Raw genomic sequence first — 22,203 nt, forward strand, 5'->3', positions numbered from 1 at the left:
GAGGCCTAGGCCTCACAAATCTGCTGTACAAAAATAAAGTTTATTCCTCCTCCTCCTCCTCGTCGCGGTACGCGGGGCATTCTAGTGGTAGGTGCTCCACTGTCTCTAAGCTGCCACAGTTATCACAGTAGGGGTTAGTGGTACGCCTTATGCGGTACAGATGATTATTCGTGAATGCCACGTTCAGTCGAAGACGATGGTACGAGTGTCGAGGAAGTGGTCATGGAATTTTCGATCTCATTTCTGGGTCAATATAACGCATAAAGTAATCTTGGTAAAACGGCAGATTCCAGAGGTGGTCTTTTTCTTGATAGGCATATTTCTTGACATGTTTGAAGCGTCGGCTTTGCTAAAAAGTGTTCTTCTGAAATTTCGGTATTGGAGTCCATTTCGGGCAGCTTGATTCGCTTTTTCATTTCCCGAAATACCGGCATGGTCAGGTATCTCCTGGAACTTGATGCAATGGCCAGCAATCTGAGCCTTGTGGTGAAGATAAGCACTGCCAAACGCTGCAGGCTGGTTATTACATCGCTTGTGCCTGTTCCACATACTTTGTAGGGCTGCTTTTGAATCCGTAAACATCACCCATATCTTTCGCGGCTGCTGTCGAAGTACATACACAAGGGCCTCCTCAATGCCATGTAACTCTGCTGAAGTAGATGATGTCGCTGGCTCAAGACGAAACGAGAATTGTTGCCCTGTAGAGGGCCCTAAATTCCGTACGATGAGCGATGTGGAGTTGTAGTCATCCGTGAAAATGGAGCCATCTGTGAAAATTTGTAAACCTGGAGTTTTCCACATCAATTGTGTAAGATCACGGGCGAGCATATGAAGCCTTGTTGCTGCATTGGTTCTTTACAGCAACTTCATCGGCATGTTCGTTGACCATGCTGCCACGGTGAATTGGAATCCACTGAAAATGGCTGTCACGTTCTTTCTCTAAGTTCCTAATGTAGCTGTCGTATTTCCAGCACTAGTTCGTTCAAACGCATGCTGGTTTCCTAGGCACAAATTTGCGTGAGTTTTCCGGCTTCCACTATCAATCAAATGCTATCTGAATTGCACTCCGCTGGAATCGTGCATTCTGCAGTGTTTGCACGATAATACGCGTGATGGCAAACTTCACAAATGTGACATAAAGTGCTCGTACCATATGTTCATGATTTGGTTCAGAGAAGTGCCTGCTACTGCTTCATTTGTATTTACACAAGGTCGTGCTGATGTGCAGCTGCGTGCCAGTTCGATGTGATTTTTAACTTACTGAAACAATTCGAAAGCCACGAAGAAACGAGAAAAAATAATGAGCCATTCCACTCTATCACTCTGTGACGGTGAATGATAAGCGAAGAATATTTGAACAAAGGAACGAACGTATTTATTGTCTTGATCGGCGGTCATCGTTACTAAAGTTGCGCGCACACATTCTCGTATCAGCTCTGTTATTATTATAATACTTCCATCATGTTCGCGTATAGGCCGGACTCCCGAAAAGCAATGCGCCTACGAAGAGCGACGGCAGGAAAAGAGACGAGAATGCAATCGTCGCCGGTGGGCGGCAAACACCACCGATGAAGATCATACACAAAACGCCAAGCGCATGCGTGACATCGCTCTCCGTAGGCGCATTGGTCTTTGGCAGTCCGGACTATACGCGGTCTCCCCATTACAACGACAGCACAGAAGTGATATTCAAAATGGAGAAGGGCAACTTGTCTTTTTTTTTTTTTTACAGCGAAGCTGTATATGGCTAGTTCCCAGCGTATCGGCGTCCGTAGACCAAAAACGTGAGCCCATCCCGAAGATAGTGCAATACCGGGCCGACCCATGGCGGAGGTGAAGCAGGCTTCAAGCACTCCGGCAACTTGCAAAAACAAGTTTAATATCATCGGTTCAAGTGCAACCCGGATCAGATATTAAGATGATAAGAACAGATACTACACTTGGACCCGCGTCGGTCATGTCTACGCCCGCACCATACACGTGTACACCATCCCGCGTATTCAAACTATTCCTACCAATCTGAGTGCCTTCTGTCTCCTGACGTCATGCTCTACGTAGGCTCATTTCCTCAGTTATGCTCTAACTGTGAAATAGGTAGGCTGCGTATTGTACGGTCTGAAGAAGAACAGCGTGCCTACCAAGAACGATGGCGTGAACAAGGAAGGGAATGGGTACGGCGGCGGCGGCGGAAGGAGACCACCGACGATGAGCGGGCCGCGGGCGCCAAGCGCAAGCGTGCTGCCTGCCAGGACCGCGAGGGGGAAAGAAATGCGAACCGTTCATGTGGCCCCGATCCCGCATACTTGGAACGTTTCACCGGAGCAACGGTCAATCACCACATGTGAATGTGGATGACCAGTGCACCTTCACAGAGTGGAATATGGCACTGAATTTTTTCATATATACATTCGCGTGCAAGACGGGACCGCCACCCCGAGGAGCCGGAGGAAAGTAGACACGCGTGACGTTTCGACGGCACCGTCACTGCGGGATACCGGAAGGATAGGAAACTAGATCCGCAAGCGCTTGGAACGCCGACAAAGAGAGGGTGGTGCGAACGTAAACGTTCTTACCCTTGTTCCTGGGATCTCTTTGGGTCCCAGGTGAGACAAAGGTAGTTTAAGGGTGCCTTACAGACCTCGGAGCCCCCCACCCGGCCGGAGACCCACCCGGCCGGGTATGTGCCATTGCGCTTGGACCCTTTCTGCACTACTGCCAGGATCGGCCAACATTTTTGGACACGCAGAACAAAAATGCAAGGAACCCTGGCCACATACAGCTTCACTGTAAAATGTTTCTTAAGAGCTGGATATTTGGATGAACTTAATAGTTGTGACGGTAGCCTTATATGTGTATACATTCGTAAATAATATCATCACGGCGGAGAACACTGAAGCATACATTGATGTGTGCACGCCGGCGTTGGGAAGGCTGCTGTTCGGCTTAGTCATTCGTGGGAAGTCCTACAAGGCCAACCAACTAACTTTAAGCAAGCATCTGTGTCACTAGTGTGTGTGCCCGTGAAAGGAAGCGAAAACCTCACGCTTCGTGCAATGCACTGGACCTGCGTTTACTTCCAGAACTCTAGTGAGTGCAACATGCCGTTGTGAACCAGGACAAATGTTTCTGAAACGCCCTTATGGGAGAGGCGTCTAAATCGCGCTCATGCGTGTAAAAAGTTCGGAAGTGTCTGAAGCGCCAGTGCATCTTCGCTAGCAGTTCAGTTCACATCGCATTCTAGAAGCCGGCGCAATCTTTCTTCGTTCTTTTCGTTCACTCCAGCCTGTCAGAGCAAGCTCTCTCTCTATATTATTTTGCCCACCTCCGCTGGAAATGTCGTTCAACCGCAGCAAAGAGCGAGAAGCACGGAAAGTAAATGGAACCAGCCAGCCGTGGTTTGGCGCGGATTCAGCCAAATCCAATTAACTCTCAGTTTGGCTTCCTAGACCCGGAAAGCCCGTATGAGCGTCGGCAACAGTGCGCCACCGAACCGAGGCACTCGGCTGCGGCTGCAGAGGAAGCTGTAAATCTCGTGTCTCGAGAAAGTAAAGTTAACCCGTAATGCTGATAAAAAAGAAACAACAGAGATAGAGCGCTCCACCTAATGTCAGTCAGGAGGTATCGATCGCACACGCTTTCACACTCCGCGCAAGCGCAAGCGCATAGGCGTTAGGTTCGAGCTTTGAGTTCGGTGCTTTTCGCTCTCTAACGAACGCTGATATCAACTGCAAATTCGCTGGACGTACAACGCGGGCTACGGCCACTGTTCACTGAGAAAGAAAAATTAGAATTGATTCGTGATTTTAGCTTCCCGAAACAACACAGTGGTTTTGAGAGATGCCGTTATGGAAGGTTCGGATAGGGTTAATTTTGACAGCCTGGATTTGTGTCACGTGCACAAACTGAAGCGCGCGAGCATTCAGACATGCTACCCTGATCGTAATGCCGCTGCCAGGAATCGAACCTGGAAACTCGTGCTCACCATCATCACAACGTAGCCACTTAGCGACCGCGTCATGAACATGATACCGATGTTCCTTCTGTAACTAGCAATGAAGTTAGGAGGGTCTTGCAAGACATGAGCAGGAAAAAGATGCTGGAGCGCATGGAATAGCAGTCGATTTCATCAAAGATGGAGGAGATATGCTTGCAAAAGTTGCTGCCCTTTATACGCGATGCCTCACGACTTCAAGTGTACCAGAGAGCTGGAAGAACGCCTACATTATGCTAATACATGAGAAGGGATTCAGTAGAGATACCAGCGGACATGGAGGCATTGCGTAATCAAGGAGTACAGCAGGCATACGTTAATATCTTGGCAAATATCTACAAAGATTCCACAGCAACCTTGGTTATCCAAAGGAAAAGCAGAAAGCTTAATTACCTATCAAGAAAGGGGTCAGGCAATGAAAACCAATCTCTCCAATGCTATTCACTCCATGCTTAGAAGTATTCAAGGCCTTAGACTGGGAAGGCTTAGGAGTGAGGATCAACGGCGAATATCTCAGCAACTTTCGGGTTGCAGATGACATTGCCCTATTCAGCAACCATGGGGACGATTTACCACAAATGATTGAGGACCTTAAATGAGAAAGTGAAAGAGTGGGTGTGAAGTAGAAAACGAATGTAGAAGACAAAGGTAATGTTCAATAGCCTGGCAAGGGAGCAGGAATTCAGCATCGCCAGTCAGTCTAGAGTCTTTAAAGGAGTATGCTTATTTAGGTCAATTACTCACAGGGGACCCTGATCACGAGAAGGAAATTTACAGAAGAATAAAATTGGGCTGGTGTTCATACGACAGGCATTGCCAGATCCTGACACAATCATTGTATTCTACCGATGCTAACATATGGGGCAGAAACTTGGAGGTTAACAAAGAAGCTAGATAACAAGTTAAGCACCGCACAAAGAGCGATGGAACGAAAAAAATCACAGGCCTGCGCGGCACACGCCGCACAGTCACAGCGTAAGCTGGTGGGGCGGCTTAAGAGTAACAATTTCGGCCCCACGCACAGCAGGGTCTTCGCGGCAGTCTTTTAACCTTGTTTAACGAGAGCGATATCAATTTCCCGCCCAGCGTCGACGGTGAGCTGTGGTTTGTAATGCTCTCTGCACAGCACTCTGCTGAGCCCGATGATGCTTGGTTGTAACAGCGCACGTAGCTCTAAGATTCACTTCTTCAGCAGCGGTTCGTACCTCGCGAGGAGACGCCATAACGTGTACCGAAGAGGTACCGAGAATACGTGGCGCACATCTCACAGTGGGATCGCGTTTATTGCGCGCCTCGTCTGAATCGCATCTCGTCGTCTGCGCCTGTGCATGCGGCTTTTGTAGGCGCTTTAACTAGATGGCGCCACCATACTGGCGGAGGCTCGGGTCGTCTGCGACTGCGGGCCTGCCTAGGGGGCGTTTATAGGGCCTTTTTCTGACGCTGATACCAAGCGCTTGCGTGGCTCAATAGTAAAGTATCTGACTCCCACGCTGCGGGCCTGAGTTCGATCCCGGCGGAGTCCGAGCACTTTTTTTTTCGCATTTCACGCGATAGCGTTTACGCGGCGGCGGCGGCGGAGAACAACGCGAACCGAAACGGCTATTAGAATGACCAGCTTACGCTGTAGAATGTTAGGCCTAACGTTAAGAGACGGGAAGAGAGCGATGTGGATCAGAGAGCAAACGGGTATAGCAGATATTCTAATTGACATTAAGAGAAAAAAAATGGAGCTGGGCAGGCAATGTGATGCGCAGGATACATAACCGGTGGACCATTAGAGTTACAGAATGGATACCAAGAGAAGGGAAGCACAGTAGAGGACGGCAGAAAACTAGGTGGGATGATGAAGTTAGGAAATTTGCAGGCGCAGGTCGAAATTAGTTAGCGCAGACAGGGGTAATTGGAGATCGCAGTGAAAGGTCTTCGTCCTGCAGTGGACATAAATATAGGGTGATGATGATGATGATGATGATTATGAACAGGTCTGTGAGTATATGACGCGATCTTTTTACCAACGGTTGAAATGATAACGATTTTTGATTGAGAGCCTAAAACAGCTTATTTCAAAGGGCAGTTCTGAAGATTATTTTGCAGTAGACAAAACTAATGTGCGTCAGCCTAGAAAAGAATTAGGGTGGGAACTATCCTTGATTTTTATCTATGTGGCACGAAGCAGCATTTATGAAAGGTATAGAGGATGAAAGTGTGTGCAAAAAGTGGGGACGATGGTATGACGACTACGGTGTGACAACGGCTACATGATGATCATATTGGGAGACGACGCTGCAGTGACGATGACGGAGAAGCAAATGGAGTGACGGCATTGTCATGATGACGATGGTGTAACAAAACGACGGCGACATGACGACTATGTGATGCCGATGCTGAAGTGATGCTGATGATCTTAAAATGATTACATTTGTATGCCGACAACGGTGTCACGACGATGGCATGACGTCAAAGGGATGACCAAGGTGGAATCATGACGATGTCGTGGCGATGAAGTTATGACGGCAACGGGTGGAGGACAGTTCAATCGCTAGGACAGAATGACGATGATCTAACGTTCACGATGGAATGACGGCCTCTTTCAGATCACCACGCGATGTCTACAAGCGCATGACGATGACACCTCGATGAAGACGGCGTGACGGCGTGATGACGACGATATGACGACGCAGTGAAATTGTTTACTCATGTGTTTTCGATATCCCTCGATATCGAAAATGAATCTAACGATCACCGAGAGAGAGAGAGAGACTTCGTAAAAGCCACTCCTAGCCATATTCAGCAAATCATGGCAGCCTCGAGTCGGCAGAGCCCAGTTGGGATGCGAAGGGCGCAAGGAAGAGTCAATGTGCTGCAACCGGTTGCCTTGAAAACTTCGGGTGTTTCACAAGGAGAACGCCATGTCCCGTGTCAGAATTTCTAGCGGCATCTGCCCTTGATAACGTTATCGACTCCTGCTTGCTGCCTTGAAGAGCCGACAGAGCAGCCTTATAGGTGTTTTCGCTACCTACAGTTCCCCTATTTTTTCAATGCCAGTGCAATCACTGGCTCCACAATGGGAGCCGTTGGTGCGCCTTAGTTCAGTGAGTTGCCGCCATGTGACGCTGCCCAGAGGGTACGACTGCTTGCGTCACGCGTGCGTCTGAGCCACTGAGCGCGCGCCGCTGCTGTTACGGAGGAGATGCGGTAGACGCTTCACGCGTCTATCAGGATTACTTCCTCCGACTTCCGTCGTGAGGCACCACCCAGAGGGTACTCCTCTCCCCCATGACGGTAAAGCAGGCACGAAAGCTAGCCGACGGGGGAGAGTAGCAAAGGGCGATCAGAAAGGAAGGTGAACGGTTGTATCGGCCGCATCTGGCTGGCATTGAAAAATAGAGGAGGCGCTGTTACCTATGACGCCGCAGTGACTAGAAAGCCACTTAAATGTCACGTGGTGTCCTTTCTCAGCAAAGCTAAGGATTAGTTATCTAATATTGAATGCCAGTTGTTTGTGTGGTCCGCGCCGCAGGGCAATGGATATGGACCATCTTCGCGGTTGTTCTTGGCTGACGAGACCAAGTGCAGAGCGAAGAGCAGCAAGTTCCGCAGCCATCGATGTTGTTGGGTGCACGTTTTGAAACAGATGGCGGTGGCTCTTCCTAGGAAACTCACGGCTCCAGACGAACGCTGCAGAATGGCTGATTCATCAATGTAAATATGAATGTACCCGGCGTACCTCTCGCGTACATGAAAAATAGATAGTTGTTTGAGAGTAGGAGGTAACATCTCAGATTTTTTCCTGATCCCTGGCACTGGACATCGAGCCACACACCACGTAATAATCGCCGAGATGACGCCAGGACGTCGCTGTCGAGTTGAGATGAAGCGCAGCTAAAGCCTACAAAGCCATTAACTTATCGTGAAAGAGGTAAAAAGATTACAATGGCTAGCCTCTTTGGGCCTGAAGCGTGCCAGGTGCCGGCATGTGAGGCGGTGACGTAGTTCATGTTGCATCCGAAAGCCTGTAGAGACCTCGACGAAAACCGCGTCCGTAGCGAAATTGGTGGGCGCAATTATGCACGTAATTATATGTGTAATTATGAAAGGCGTAATAACAGCCTGTGTTACAGTAAAAAGACCGCTCTTGCTATTCCAATTTTCAAAGTCACTGGCCGTATTCTGTACAAGTCATCTCTATGTAGATAATCCTGACGGGCTTCCTGTAAGTGCTGATGAAGACGGCGAGAGATTAGGCAGAAGTCGGCGAAAAGCCGAATACTTGGAGACATGACTCTCGCGGAGCTTGTTTATATTCTAGAGAAAAAATCCGGCCGAACCTATTTCACGATGACAGCCGACGGTTGTGATATTATCATTCAAACAATGTAGCGACACCGTATTGCCGAAGACGCCCTAAGGGAAGTAGACTAAGAATCCTAATCGCACTATTGCAACAGCGCGCCACATCGCCACAACAGACCAGAGCGCCTAGACCCATCAATTAAACAAATAATAATCTTCTACATGGAGAAAGAGAAACGTATCTATGCACATACATTTTCGGACGCCACAAAGAAAGCTTCACGATATGCAGCTTCCCAACCGCAGGCAGTTCTGCCCCACTGGCACTGTATACTTGGGGTTCAGCATACCTGACTTAGAATGGAAGGCGGTGCGTACAGGGACGTGCATATAATGCTTAAATTGTTTCAAAAACAATTTAGCGCTTACTGCTACACTTGACGCTACAGAAAGCAGCGTTTCAGAGTTTCCTACAATTACTATAGACGGAGTTCTGGCGCGGCGATCGTTCAACCACCATGGGGATGATGGATTTGTCTGACCGTCGTGCTTTAGGGCTTCAGACGTCCTGGTAGCTTCGTTTATTGCGCTTTATCTGGGCCGAAGTTGACTTAAGTTTCAAACCAATTTATACTTTACTAATGCAGTGGGTAAGAAGACTCTGCAAGCACGTAGAATCGTTGCTAATTGCAGTGGTTGGACTTGTCGAAGCATGCATCTGTTCGGTAATGGTTTCAATATCGAGCTTCTGCGATAGAGGTCCTCTGTTCGAATGCTGCCGTCGGACACGTTGAATAATGTTAACCTTATTATTTAGAACACATGACTTCTTTTTGCTATCCCTTTGCAAAGCCACGAAGCCATTTCAAACCAGAAGGACGAAGCTTAGGCAAATCCATATCCATCATTCCTATGCTTGCGGCTCCAGTAGACACTAGCGGCACAGTTCCCCCTCTAGTAAATGTACGAAACTGTATGGACTGCCGCGTGTTGCTGAGGAGAGGGCAACACGCGGCAACCGTCCCTGACCATCAGCTTTATGCAGCTGCTGGCAGGCGGCGACACACAAGTTTATGCTTGTGCCGTTACGGTAGCAGCTTGCATTTCCATAAGCGAAGACAACTTTGCACTTATATCCCAAAACAATGCAACTAACAGTGACAAGTGTTCCACCGAACAACGTAGACTTCAAAATGCGATATTTTTGCAAATTTGAGGTAGGAACAGCGCAGTGATAAGCGCAAAATATTTCTTCGAACACTTTAAGAGACGTATGCATGTCCTTGTATGGTGCGCATGTTGAAGGTGTAAAACTTTAATTTTAATTTTCAGCTAAAAGATCACGAATTGTCACTTTTATCAGCCACACATGCAGATGTGCAGTGCACTCGCAACAAGCCATTAGAAGTTCCAAAGAAAGATACCGACACCAAAGCGGGGGATGTATGTAGGTTATTCTCCACAGACAGACATGCAGTCATGTTGACGGGTGGGTACTGCCAACATTTGTGTGTGAACTGCAGAAACACATGCCAACCATCGCTGCCACTTCACTTAAAGTTTTATAGAAGAAAGCCAACTAAATCGCGAAACCAAGCCCGCAGATGCAAGCAGGTTTACTTACGGGCCAGAAATTTGGTTACGCGCCTGCGTAATGCGTATACCATTTCTATGTAGTTATTATTGGTTTTATATGAATGTGCGTAGCCAAGACTTCGCGTATTGCTTTTTTTTTTTGCTATTTTCAGTTTTTACGTTTCTCTCGACAGCCAGCTGGAATAAAAAAAAATTGGTTGAGGCCGCTTCTCCCATAGTTCCGCCAATGAGCGCCCCTTCCCCGAAGCCCACAATCGACCTTCCTCATCGCCTCGCTCTCCCTTCACTCAGAGTCGTGCATTTCCCATGGAGCCGTAACCGTCAATGCGTTGGTCGGGCAGGGAGAGGAGGAGAGCCTTTCCAGTTCTCGGCTTCGTGAAAGAGAAAGCAAAGACAGAGAAAATGTTATCAGCTCCTTAAAACGAAGCGCAGAATGCTGCTCAAAGTACATCGAACGCAGAGGAGATCAAGGAAATAAACGTAAGAAAAAAGAAAGCCGAGCAGAACTGTTTCCCTCGTTTCCTCTATTATCGCCTTCATTTCACTTTTTCCCGCGGGACCAAAGAATACGAACGAGTTGGCGAATGGTCGACGACTTAACACGGGCCAGCACCGGGCGCCAATAACTTGGTTCGATTCGCTCGATTATTGCTGGCTGCCACCCGCACACATAACGGCTCGCCTCGCTGAATTTTGAAACGTTCGGTGTCTTTTCGACGTGTCTTTACTTCAGCCTTTTTGTCGCTCTCCGGGCCTAAATAAACCGCAGCCGTGCTTATCAGAAACTTTCCCAATTGTCCCCCGTGGAGCGAGAACGCTCGCGGAAATCAATAGAAACCGACTCTTTTGACTTTGCCTCTACAGCCATGTCTCAAAGCCCCACTTATTCTTTAGAGGAGAGTGAAAAGGCTGCGACGACAGACTTGCCAAAACTGGTCTCGCCAGCGAAGCAAATCATTGACTACGCTGCTGCCATTCTACGTGGTGGACAACTGCTTCCGGAGCTGTTAATTTATTGCGTTTTCTTCATTTTTGTTTCGACGTTTCACGCTGTCAATATAAGATAGCTACAAATATTTATGCGTAATTTTCTCACGATTCGCGCCATAACAACTCTTCGTGTACAGAAGCACGACGAAGCTGCGAGTCAGAAAAGCAGACCGACAAAGCACCGCAGAACCCATCCGTAATGTAAGATATTAGATAACAGCTGTGTTGGCTCGTATGTTTAATTTTGAGGTAATAAAAGCGCTCCACAGCATTGTGAATGTGGGAACAGACAATACTGTATATCTACATAAAAGTAGCATGTTTAACTTAAGTTGGTTCGAAATGTACATTTTGGAAGTGACACCCGCTAGCAGCAAGCAATATCGTTTTTAATGCCTGAGCATTCTTTGAGTGCTTCACCCGCTTTCCTGCGGCTGGCTTCTGTATTTCGCTGCTTTTCCGCCTGCCTAGGTCCCTGGGAGGTCCATGCTCGAATGGTTAGAACAGGGGTCGAAACCAACCGTCGGACCAACTTGGGTCACGGAGTATGTGGCAATGTGTACATTATGCCGCCCTTCTACGAAGTTCATTTCCACGACATGAGACATTGTAGATGTGCCGCTGCTCAATGAAACTCTTTGTGTGCCGACTTGGAGCACTGAGTATATGTGCCACTCAGTCTGCGCTAGTCTTCACTTTGATGCCAACTTGGGTCTCTGGGTGTGTGCCGCTCTTCAATAAATGTATTTGGCGTCAACTTGGGTAACTATAGCGTGTGCCACCAGGAATGTTCCGCTCTACTATGACGAAAAAGATCCCTTAAATTCCTCCGACGCTGAGCGGAATCAAACCCACGTCACAAGGGTTCCGCAAGGACAGCAACCCAATGCATTAGCAGGCTGCGCCCCAACTGCAATGGGTACGTGCGGCTTTTGAATGAACGCTTTTCACGCCAATCTTTTAGCGACCTGCACCATGAATGTTCTGGGTACGTGTCGCTCTTCAGTGAGCCTCTCGCCTACTTGGGTCACTGAGTATGCGCCACTGGGTGTTCGGCCTGCGAGGGAACAATGCTCAGCGTTCACAGGCACTGGTGTACCACGTTTCTCATCTCAGGCGCCACGTGCACTGTAAACCGTTTTACACGCTTAAAGGTTTTTAAGGGTGAAAATCTATAATTCATTCCGTTTCACCCTTTACGGGTGTAAGGGAATGAGTTGTATTGAGCGATAACACTCTTAAGGGTGCTAATCGTTTACAGTGATAAACCATTACCTGTAAACTGTTTCACACCCTTAAGAGTCCTTAAGGGTGCATCCATCTATACCGCACCCTTACACCATTTACGGTTGTAAGGGCGTGAGTTACAGATGGCAATCACCCTTAAGGGTGCAATTCGGTTTAGAGTGTGAAGACTTGTCGGCAGCGCTACTAGATGGCCATGTATGCCCAGAAATAAGAGCGAGAGGGGAGCCCAGTTGCCGCATGACGCGTTTCTAAGCATTCGCACGCACCGGCGCACCATGCATTTCGGAGGCCACGCTCAGGTTTCTCGGCGGCAGCGCTAGATGGCGCCAAGTGTGCTTAGGGAATCGCGAAAGTGCAGTCCCCGCTACAGTAGTTGCTTCATACATAATGTGTTGCGATGGTGGCAATATGTTATGCCGCTTCAATGCTAAACACATTGCCTTCGATCGCCATTGTGAGACGGCTTGTGGTGCTTTTTTTATTATTAGTAAGAGAAGAGCATCGGCATTACGAAATAAATTTTAGGTTACACGACGTAATCGAAACTGAGCGGGAAAGAAGTCTTCTCGGCTTAGCAGGAATAATTTGATACCACTTTCGAGCTATCCTTACTGAAAAAGCGCAAGAGGGTATAAGCTGATTTCAATATAGTCTCCCGGAAGGATTGCATGCTGAAGGAGTTGGTATGGCGTTCTTTTTTTTTAATTGAACGTCCCAGGATCAACATGAAACAGAGACGAACACTTAAACGACGCAATTGTGCCGTCAATTAGGCCTCTGGCACGATATTAACTCGCATTGGTATTTGCCTAATCAGACATGTATTCGTTCGGCTTAAATTCCGTAATTGGAACATCAGCCCAACACTGACAAAATGAAAATTAAATGGTGGCTGTCATTATTTAGCTACCTGGGCAATGTGATATCTCATTCAAGTAATTTCCACCTCAGAAAGTGAAAAATTTATACTTGTCACAGCCACTTTTTAGAACCGTTTTTCGAACTAAGGAATCAAAACGGCAGAATTCAGCGATTACTTCTGATTTGAAGTAAACTGGGCCGTGTTCTCTCACATCCGCAACAACCATATTGTTTGCATACGTGGTGGTTCCCCAAATAACGATCAAACATCTCCTTTGTCACTGCCGAGCATACGGAGATGAGAGGATTGCCTTTCCGACGGCTTCAGGGTACTTAGATGACAGCGTTCCAAAGAAGAGAGCTTCGGTCTATGGCCTGGTGCGTCTGCGATGCATAAAGCCACGAAAGCGCTGCTATGGTTATTGAAAAGCATCAGCTTCTACGACCGCGTGTGATTCGAAGTGAACGCTTGACTCCGTCTGTACAGTGAAAAGTGTCAAGTGCTATCTTCCTTCTCAATTTTGAAGTCCAAAAAGAAACGTTGCTGGTCCAGTTTGTGCATGATTGATTACCAGAAAGTTGCTGCAGCAAAAGACGAGAGACTACAGAAACAGCACAGACCAACGCACCAATGCAGCTAACGCATTTTATTCACGACAACAACAACTACTGCTAATAGTACTACTACTACAATGACAACAATGTTGTTTTGGGCCAGTTGATGTGACATTGCGAGTACATAAAGCGCAAGTGCACGGAGACACAGCAAGAATCAAGAGTGCACCTGTCTGTATTGCTTCTGTAGCTACTGGTCCTTTACTGCGCCGCAAATCTGTTAATGTGTTATTTCGTTTAAATTTTACCCTTTCCTCTAGTGAAGGATAGCCTGCCGAGCTCAGCCTAGTCAACCTCCCTTCATGACCTTTCTCTCTCGCTCTCTCTCTCTGCACTCACAAAAGGGAATGGCCAGAGGTTATAAGTTAATTCAAGGGGGGTAATTGGGGGGGGGGGTGATTACGACTGAGGAATAATTGATGAAACCGCGTCAGGTAAGAATACGAAGAGGAATGCCAAATTTGAATTATTATTTAAACAAATAATTTTAAAATTCGTGATGTTAAAGAAATAAAGGACTTCTTGAGGTAAATTGTGCTGTGACGTTTTGTGCAAACTTCCTTTCTCTCTAATATATTATAGCACGTTGTACAATCCTAGATACATGCACAGACTTCAGGCCTCTCAGGCTCACCAGATTTCACGAGAATCGTTATTTAGGTTCAAATAAAAAGTATTGTAGACTCTTATGTTTATTGCTATACGGCCAAGGACTTATATTATTTTCCTTCTACAGGGTTATTCCTTTATTAAAGTTGAAAGTGGTTCATTCAGACAATACTGGTGCATCTTCTTTATTTTAATTTCCTCGGTTTTTCGAGTGTTTCATTACTGTAACGGCGTCCATGGTTTTGGCATTTTTCCACCAACCAATCCATTCAAGGCACATTCTATATTTTGCATATACGCCATGTATGAGTTTCATCATCACCATGTGCTGTCAGCGTTAGCTACGAGATATACCCACAGACGCCACCACACTCGGAATCTGTGTGGAGCGCAAAACTTTGCAGAAATTACCAAGCATTGTTGCACCGCGATAGCGCCGTTTGCAATGCTGCACTGCATATGACGTGAATTCAAAGTCCAGTGGCAAGGTGCAAAAAAAAATTTAGGCGCTTGTTTAGATTCCCCTCCGCACATATTGTCAACGTTCTAAATAACGTTCTATCTGTGGCAAAATTAACTATCATGCGCTGTTATACTGGCATGTTTATGTGCTTTAGAGAGGCACATCAGCCAATTATATATTTGGGTTGTGATTTATTGTTAACTAGTAATTAGTTCAATCAACCAGCATCACAGAAAAGAATGTTGGAAAGCAATTCAACTTGCAGTTTAAGTCGATGAAAGACAAAGTCTTTCAAAGCACGTTGGGGTTGAGACCGGCGCGGAGTCACTGCGCACCGCACTTTATCGCGTCCTTCATTCACGCGAATGCATTAAGCGGAGCACCGGATTCAAACTGCACTGTGTTAGGGACTGGCCCGCATTTTGACGTATGATGACGTACGTGTTAACTACTTCTAAGTAATTTCCCCGACTTACCATGTCAAAACTACGATCCGATTACGAGGCACTCAGTTATGGGGGAAAAGCGTCCGTGGCGTAATGTTCATAGTATCAGGCTTCTGTGCTAGACGTCGTCTGTTCGAATCCGGCTATTGCACAATTGTATTACGCGTATGTGCGATTGTATTACCAATCTATTCGATTGGAACACTAACACATCTAGAGATATTTCGCCACCTGGTGTTCAAATTGTGACGCAAAGGAAAAGAGTACTGTTATTGTATGTAATGTTCTGCCGAAAACGCATTAAAACTAAATAAATCAGTATCTTTAAGCGTAACTATTGACGACGGCGACAGATCGCTTAGAGTGATCATAAAGTTTATATTGCAATATAACATGCCAAGTGCCTCAACGCGCTGGATTGCACGCGGAAAATACTTAGGAATGTTCTGTTCTTACTGCAGGGACATGCGCCCGTGCTCTAATAGTCAGAGCATCGGCTGCTGTGCTAGGGCCCTCTGTTACACTCAGGCCATCGGACAAATTGATTTACGTTCAGTGAATATATATATATATATATATATATATATATATATATATATATATATATATTCAAAACATCAGGGCAACCAGCGGTCCAGGGGCCCATACTAAGTAGTACATAACGGCAACATTTGTAAACGTGCATGTCTATGAGATCCGCCCACGATAGGAGGCTGGAAACATACCCAATACGGAAAAGTGGTGGTTAGCAAGTTCACTAAGCAAGGCTGTCTTGGAATAAGGACATCCAATGCGATGTCATACCGCAGTAAATTCTTTTTTTTTCAGCGCAACATTATTGCAATCACTGAACCAAGAAGGTTTCACTGTCCGGCTGTCAAATGTCATTGCTATCTGTTTTTTTCTTCCAGTAACTCGTGGCCAGCTACATGAACGTTTCCAGTCTCTACTGACAGTGATTGAGAACGAATACTGGTTCATTCGAATGTCACGAAGTGACATACAGGCGCACCGTTTCCAGTGTCGGGTACAAGAACTCTGCTGCGGAAATAACGCAGGGTGAGTGTCGAGAAAGGCCGGGTCATTAGCATTAGCAACGCCGCGATAAGGGCCGCCTAGAATGGCCGGATAAATAAAACACGGAGAAGCGCGCTCCGGGGCGCCCATAAAGACGACTGGCCTCAGCACCCATAAAAATTTGCCGAAGAGAACGGGGAAAAAAAAAAGACAGAAAAGAAAATACGGCGCGCTTTGCGAGCGGTGCAGGCTGCAGCGCTTTTACGACCCAGTAAAAAAGAGAATGAGATTACTACGTGAAAATGAAATGGCGACGGAGTTTTATGTTACTGCCCTGTACGTCTCGTCAACGCCACTCCCCAGCCACACGAGAAGTGAAGCACCCGCCTCGCCCAAATTCACGCACGTCAAACATACAACGGCTCCCTGTGGGTATAGTCGCTGTGCTGCGTGCCTCCACTATCTAAACGCGCTATGTTTCAGTTGTTAGCAGAAAAAAAATGACGAACGCGACAGTTCGATTTCTTTGTGATTCTTGTACTTCTTTTTGCGAGCGAAGAAATGTCGCTAGTAGCGGGAACAAGTTTATTGATGCGTAATCGACGAAACGCGTGTATTGCCAAATTTCTTTTTTTTAGGTGTTGTTTTATTTTACCTCTCCAGTAATATCCGAGTTCTCTCACGTACCGAGTGTAACAGCTAACGCTATGCACCTGTCATTATATACGCTGCATATAACGCGTTCTTAATTTGTCAAGATGACGACTAACCGGTTGTTCCAAAACGCATTATGCTTGGATTTACAGAGCTTATAAATTCTTTATATATTGTGACGCAGCAGTTCTCACGACATTTATTACGCGTCGGATATGCGGCGAGCCGACCACGCCCAGAGCACAGCTCACACTCAAGAGAAAGCCCCACAAGCGATGATGAAGAAGAACCCCAGTGAACCAAACGTGATGATAATCATGTAAAGATGACAATGAATAGCCTAATAAACGCTCACACTAATTTCCCCCCGCGGAAGAGCGGCCTTCCTGGCCGCAATTCAAGGGGACGGAGAACGTCTCGTGAAAGGCTTCATATAAGAAACGTGGACAACATCAGCAGCGCGGCAGCGGCGGTCATTTGGAACAATAACAGCTGCCACGCGATAGTTAACCACAGAGGTCTGCTCCAAGACTTTGTAGGGGCCGAAGAACCGAAGCTGGAACTTGTCATACAAGCCAGGAGTACAAACTGGTGTCCAGAGCAGCACTTCCTCGCCAGGGCGGAAGCACACGACACGATGACAGGCGTCGTAATGCTCCTTGCGGTCCTGTTGCCGTGCTTCGGTGTTGATGCGGGCGAGCTGGCGACAACGCAGAATGCGGGACACATATTCTTCTCAGTAGGATGGAGATTGATTGACAGTCGTAGCGAAGAAAGAGACGTCAAGACAGGAAGAGGGTGAACGACCATAGACAAGGTAGAATGGCGGGTAACCGGTCGTGCGTTGAACGGCAGTATTATACTCAAAAGTCACGAATGGTAAAATTGGGTCCCAGTTTACGTGATCCGCTTCCATGTACTATCGCGCTCAGTATGAGCTACACCACGGGAGCGCGTGGCCAAGCGCCCTGTAAGGTTGAACAGTGGCGCCGATCGTGACATGTTTCCGAGCTATCAGGGGAGAGTTTGGCTGTTCCTGCGAGTGCGCAGTGCCTCCACTTGCTTGCATTCACGCTCGCCCTCGTTTTGCCCTGTAGTGATATTAGCTTCGAAAATGATAACTGCCGCCCTGGCTTAACGTCCGAACTTTGTTATCGACAAGTCGAGCTTCACAAAACAGGTGATATCTAGCCGCGCTCCATGTGTGTCCTTCATTTTATTTAATGAGGAATTCCGGACTGATGCGCCGCGCACCCTATTGCGTGTAAGTGGCTGCGTGTAGTGCGCACAATGAAACACTAATACGTTCTTCACTTGGGAAAATGTCCCGAGTGCGAAACACTGAACGCCTGCGAATAGTTCCACTGTCCCTGAAGCAATATACTCAATGCCAAATAGCACAGATGACGAGGAGGTCGAATAAGACTGTCCAATCGCATCATCCAAGCTTATAGGGATGGAGGCCGCATCAGCGACGCTCCTTATAAACGGCACCCTCGTGCAACGACTTCTGCACAGGACATGGATATCCTCGATGCCGCGCAGGCAAGTCCCTTCAGCACTGCCAAGGAGATCGGCGCTGGCGCTGGTGTGTCTGCAAGTGTGTCGACAATAAAAAGACAACTAGCGGAAGGAAAACTAAGGAGCCACGTTGCGGCCCAGAAGCCGCGCCTCTCCGAGGCAAACGAGGCGGTGCGTCTTAACTTCGCGAGCGAATACGTCTCCTGGACCACGGACGATTGGAAAACTGTACTTTTTTTCCGACGAGTCTCCCTTCACAACACGCTGGGACCAAAAGCAACGCGTGTGGCGCCGTGTCAAAGCCCGCTACGACCCCGTTTACGTGCAGGAAGGCGCATCGTGCGGCCGCACAGCTGTCAATTTTGAGGGCGCAATGTCCCGAGATTGACTTTGCGTTTACACCGTATTGAAGGACCACTGACATCGGCAAGGTATTGCGACATCCTTGATTATGTCATGATTATGTCATGCCTGACACGTTGAACGGGCATTTTCCTGAAGGAGACTTCCTGCTCCAACAAGATCTGTCACCTGTCCACACTGCAAAGGTTGTTGAGGAGCTCCTGAACATGCGAAGGGCGCGATGTCTCAGGTAGAAGACATGCGAAGGGCGCGATGTCTCAGGGGTAGAATGAAGGTCGGGCTTTACAAAACAGGATTGCACAGGTCATCCGCTGATGAGCTATGGGGCGCGGTAGAAGAAGAATGGATGCTCGTCTTAAATGAACACAGTTTCATTGAGAATCTTTACGCGTCACTCCCGTCGAGGATGTAGAACCTGATTGCCGTTCAAGCGGCCATGACCCGCTACTAAGGCGTGACGACCGCTCCATCTATTTTCTTTTCTCGTTACTCGTGTTTTTCCCCTTTCATATTTCCTTTATTAAAAAATGTCATTATTTCTGTTGTTACTGCAATTTTGCACTTCTTTTTTATGCTTTTTGAATCCAGACAGTATACTTTGTTCACATTGTTATTCATATACTTATCTTGACTAGGGCTTGTTCCCTATGTTATTTGCTTTGCATTCCAATGAAGATATATTATAATTCTCGAGTTACTTTTCTGTTCCTAATTTCTTTGACTGCGAGAAATTGGCTTTTCTTTGCCATCTTACGTTATACTTGCCAATCCGCCTTTTTCATTTTCCTGTGCTGCCCTCTGCCGCACACAGCTGGAAACGTTTTGGAAGGGTTCCGGTGCTTTCGCCGGTTGACTTGTGAACCTGCGCCCTTGTTGAGTGCGCATCGCTTGTGCGTTTCGTGGATGGCGAATAATTATTCATGGCTTCTGCGGAGCAGCATGTCGTTCCTGGAAGCCATGTAGCACTCACCAACTATATATATAGGCCTGAGTGTGCTGTTTGTTTACAGTGCGGCCGATAAAGGCACGCTGAGTTCCCTCTGCCGGTCCGGCTGCTTTGGAGTTTGTTGTCGCTGACTCCTGCACTTGCACCTCGCTTTTTTTTTTCAATTCTTTTTGCATGTTCTTTAGATATATAAGTTTTCAAGCGCGCAGCCTTCCGCGTTGGATTTAGCAAAGCGGTGCACTTGTTTACATCGACATCTACAGCCAGAGATCGTCGTTAGCGTCAGAAATTGGGGAAAAGGTGCATCGCTGATATGAAAAAAAAAGTCAAAACGTCGAATAAAACACACATTACTGCTCATATGAGCCGCGTTATTCCACCGTGAGACGAGTCAGTATCAGCGGCTGACTGTGATCCAGATACAAATTTAATTACAAATTACAATTACAATTACAATTACAAATTACAATGTTAATTTATTACTGATTCTCGCTTTTCTTTAACTTCATCATATTTAGTTTGCGCGTGTCATAAAGCATTGTAAGAGAAAACTGTGCTCGCATAAGCGCTCATTTAAAGGCCGTGTTGTTCTCCCGCAAAAACGTGGATGCCATCGCTGACACTGTTTGCAATATATAGCTGAGCGAGGCGACTGTTTATGCTGCTGTACTGAATGTACCGTCTCTTGTTTCGCGTTTGACGCAGAGATAAACAGTACATCTCAGGAATTAAGAAATGTGTCAGCATACCAACACGTAGAAACCCACCCATCTACGTTGCGAATACGAGCGTTAGCCTACGGGAATGGTGACGTACATATGCTGGCACAGCCGTTGGGCACCGCGCTGTGCCGCCGCTTGCAGCTTATTGTGTAGGTGCCGTGCGAAGCGAAGACTAGTTTATTTCAAATCGATAAGACCAGAACTGAACTATAAAAGCAGTTTCCTTTGTCCTAACTTGCTTACGTTTCAGTAAGGGTTTGTGGGCGGTTCCGGAGGCGCTGAGTACTTCGTCTACGAGTTGCGAGAGGAATGCTTTTCCGCGGTCGCTCAGGATGACGCGAGGAGCACCACGACGCAGTACTAAGGCTTTAAGTGTGAATACAGCAACTTCAGAGGCTGAGACAGAACTCACACAAGCTGTTTCGGCGTAGCGTGTCATGTGGTCAACGGCTGTCACAATCCATCGTTTACCGGTGAGAGTCACAGGAAAAGGACCATACAGGTCACTTCCAACGACTTCAAATGGTTGCGACGGACGCGGAACTGGTTGCAGTTGTCCACTTGGGGCTGATGTAGGGAGCTTTCCAGGCTGATAAAGAGCGCAGGAAGCGACATACCGCGCTACACTGGTGGCCAAGCCGGGCCAGTAGAAGCGACCTTTGATGCGGTCATAGGTTTTCTGGAAACCAAGGTGACCAGCAGTCATGTCGTTGTGACAAGCCTGCAGGGCACCAGCACGTAGAGGGCGTGGCAGGACAGGAACCCAGCGCAAGGCCGGAAATATTTTAGATAACTGTGAGACATCGTGCAGTGGGCTTCACTAGAGCTGAAATTCGGACTGGTTGGTGATTTAGGATCGTCAAATAACAGCGCGTAAACGTACTGAGCGCTGTGTATGTTCAAACACAAAGCGCTGAGTACAAAAACAAGGGACGTTCATGCCTTGTTTTTTACTGGCCGGTATTTGAGATCGTGCCGTGGGCATAAAATACGCTGGGGATGATACCGTGAGGAAATCGACCACAATAGACTTTTGAGTTACTTATTTCAATGCTAGGAATGATTCGCAGCACAAACGGCAATGACGCGAAAGGACGACCTAAGAAATACACAGTGCATGTGTACGTGTTCCTTCTTTCGCGCTACTGTTCTGAAAGTACCATACTGGCAAGTATTTTTTGTATCACCTAAGTGCAAAATTTCGCTTGCTGTAGCGATTCCTCCTGTCCTAGACTAGTTTTATGAAAGGGCACTTTGTCCTTCGAGTGAAAGCTGACTATAATTTCATAATAATGTATGTGGCGACCTGGGGAAGTAGCGGACGGGAGGCGCGGTACGCAGTTTAATGATAAGGAAAGCCGCGGCAGGAGGAACATGTCCGAACACACCCTTCGTCCCAACATGGTGGGTGCTTTTCCGTAGTCATTTCGAAAATACAGTTAGGCTATGTTCTACAAAGACATGAAGGGTCAGCTAACCTGTGTAGCGGAGGAAAGCTGGCGCTGGTGGTGTTGCTCACTGATATGTCATCCCTGTCCTCGTTCGTCTTATTAAAGGTATGGTCCAGATTCCTTCCGCACTGGCAATTATAATGCACTTGCAGAGAAGAGATAGCCGACGTTGCTGAACATTGCATACCGGGCGCAGACGCCAAGAATTATGATGTGGACTGCGGCGATCGAAGCCAAGCTTCAAATCGTGGATTTGACAGCCAAAGCCAACTCACGTGATGTAGAGACGCCATATTGAGGAGCTGCAGATTAATTTCGACCGCATATTTTTCTGTTCAGTGTTCTTTCTCCTTTTTTTTATTTTGCCTTTTTTAATGCGTAAATATATCCAAGTGCAAGAGTGTTTTCTTTTTCGGC

At 47.2% G+C, this 22,203-nt stretch overlaps 1 protein-coding gene and 1 pseudogene across 1 annotated transcript in view; both read right to left on the reverse strand.

Moving 5' to 3' along the window:
* Positions 1–22,203, reverse strand: part of LOC119455852 (TBC1 domain family member 5-like) — a 228,674-nt gene that overhangs the window by 45,606 nt on the left and 160,865 nt on the right. The gene's annotated exons all lie outside the window — the stretch shown is intronic.
* Positions 1,780–1,959, reverse strand: LOC119457173 (U2 spliceosomal RNA; annotated as a pseudogene).

This window comes from Dermacentor silvarum, chromosome 6, assembly GCF_013339745.2.
Source record: "Dermacentor silvarum isolate Dsil-2018 chromosome 6, BIME_Dsil_1.4, whole genome shotgun sequence".
NCBI lineage: Eukaryota > Metazoa > Arthropoda > Arachnida > Ixodida > Ixodidae > Dermacentor > Dermacentor silvarum.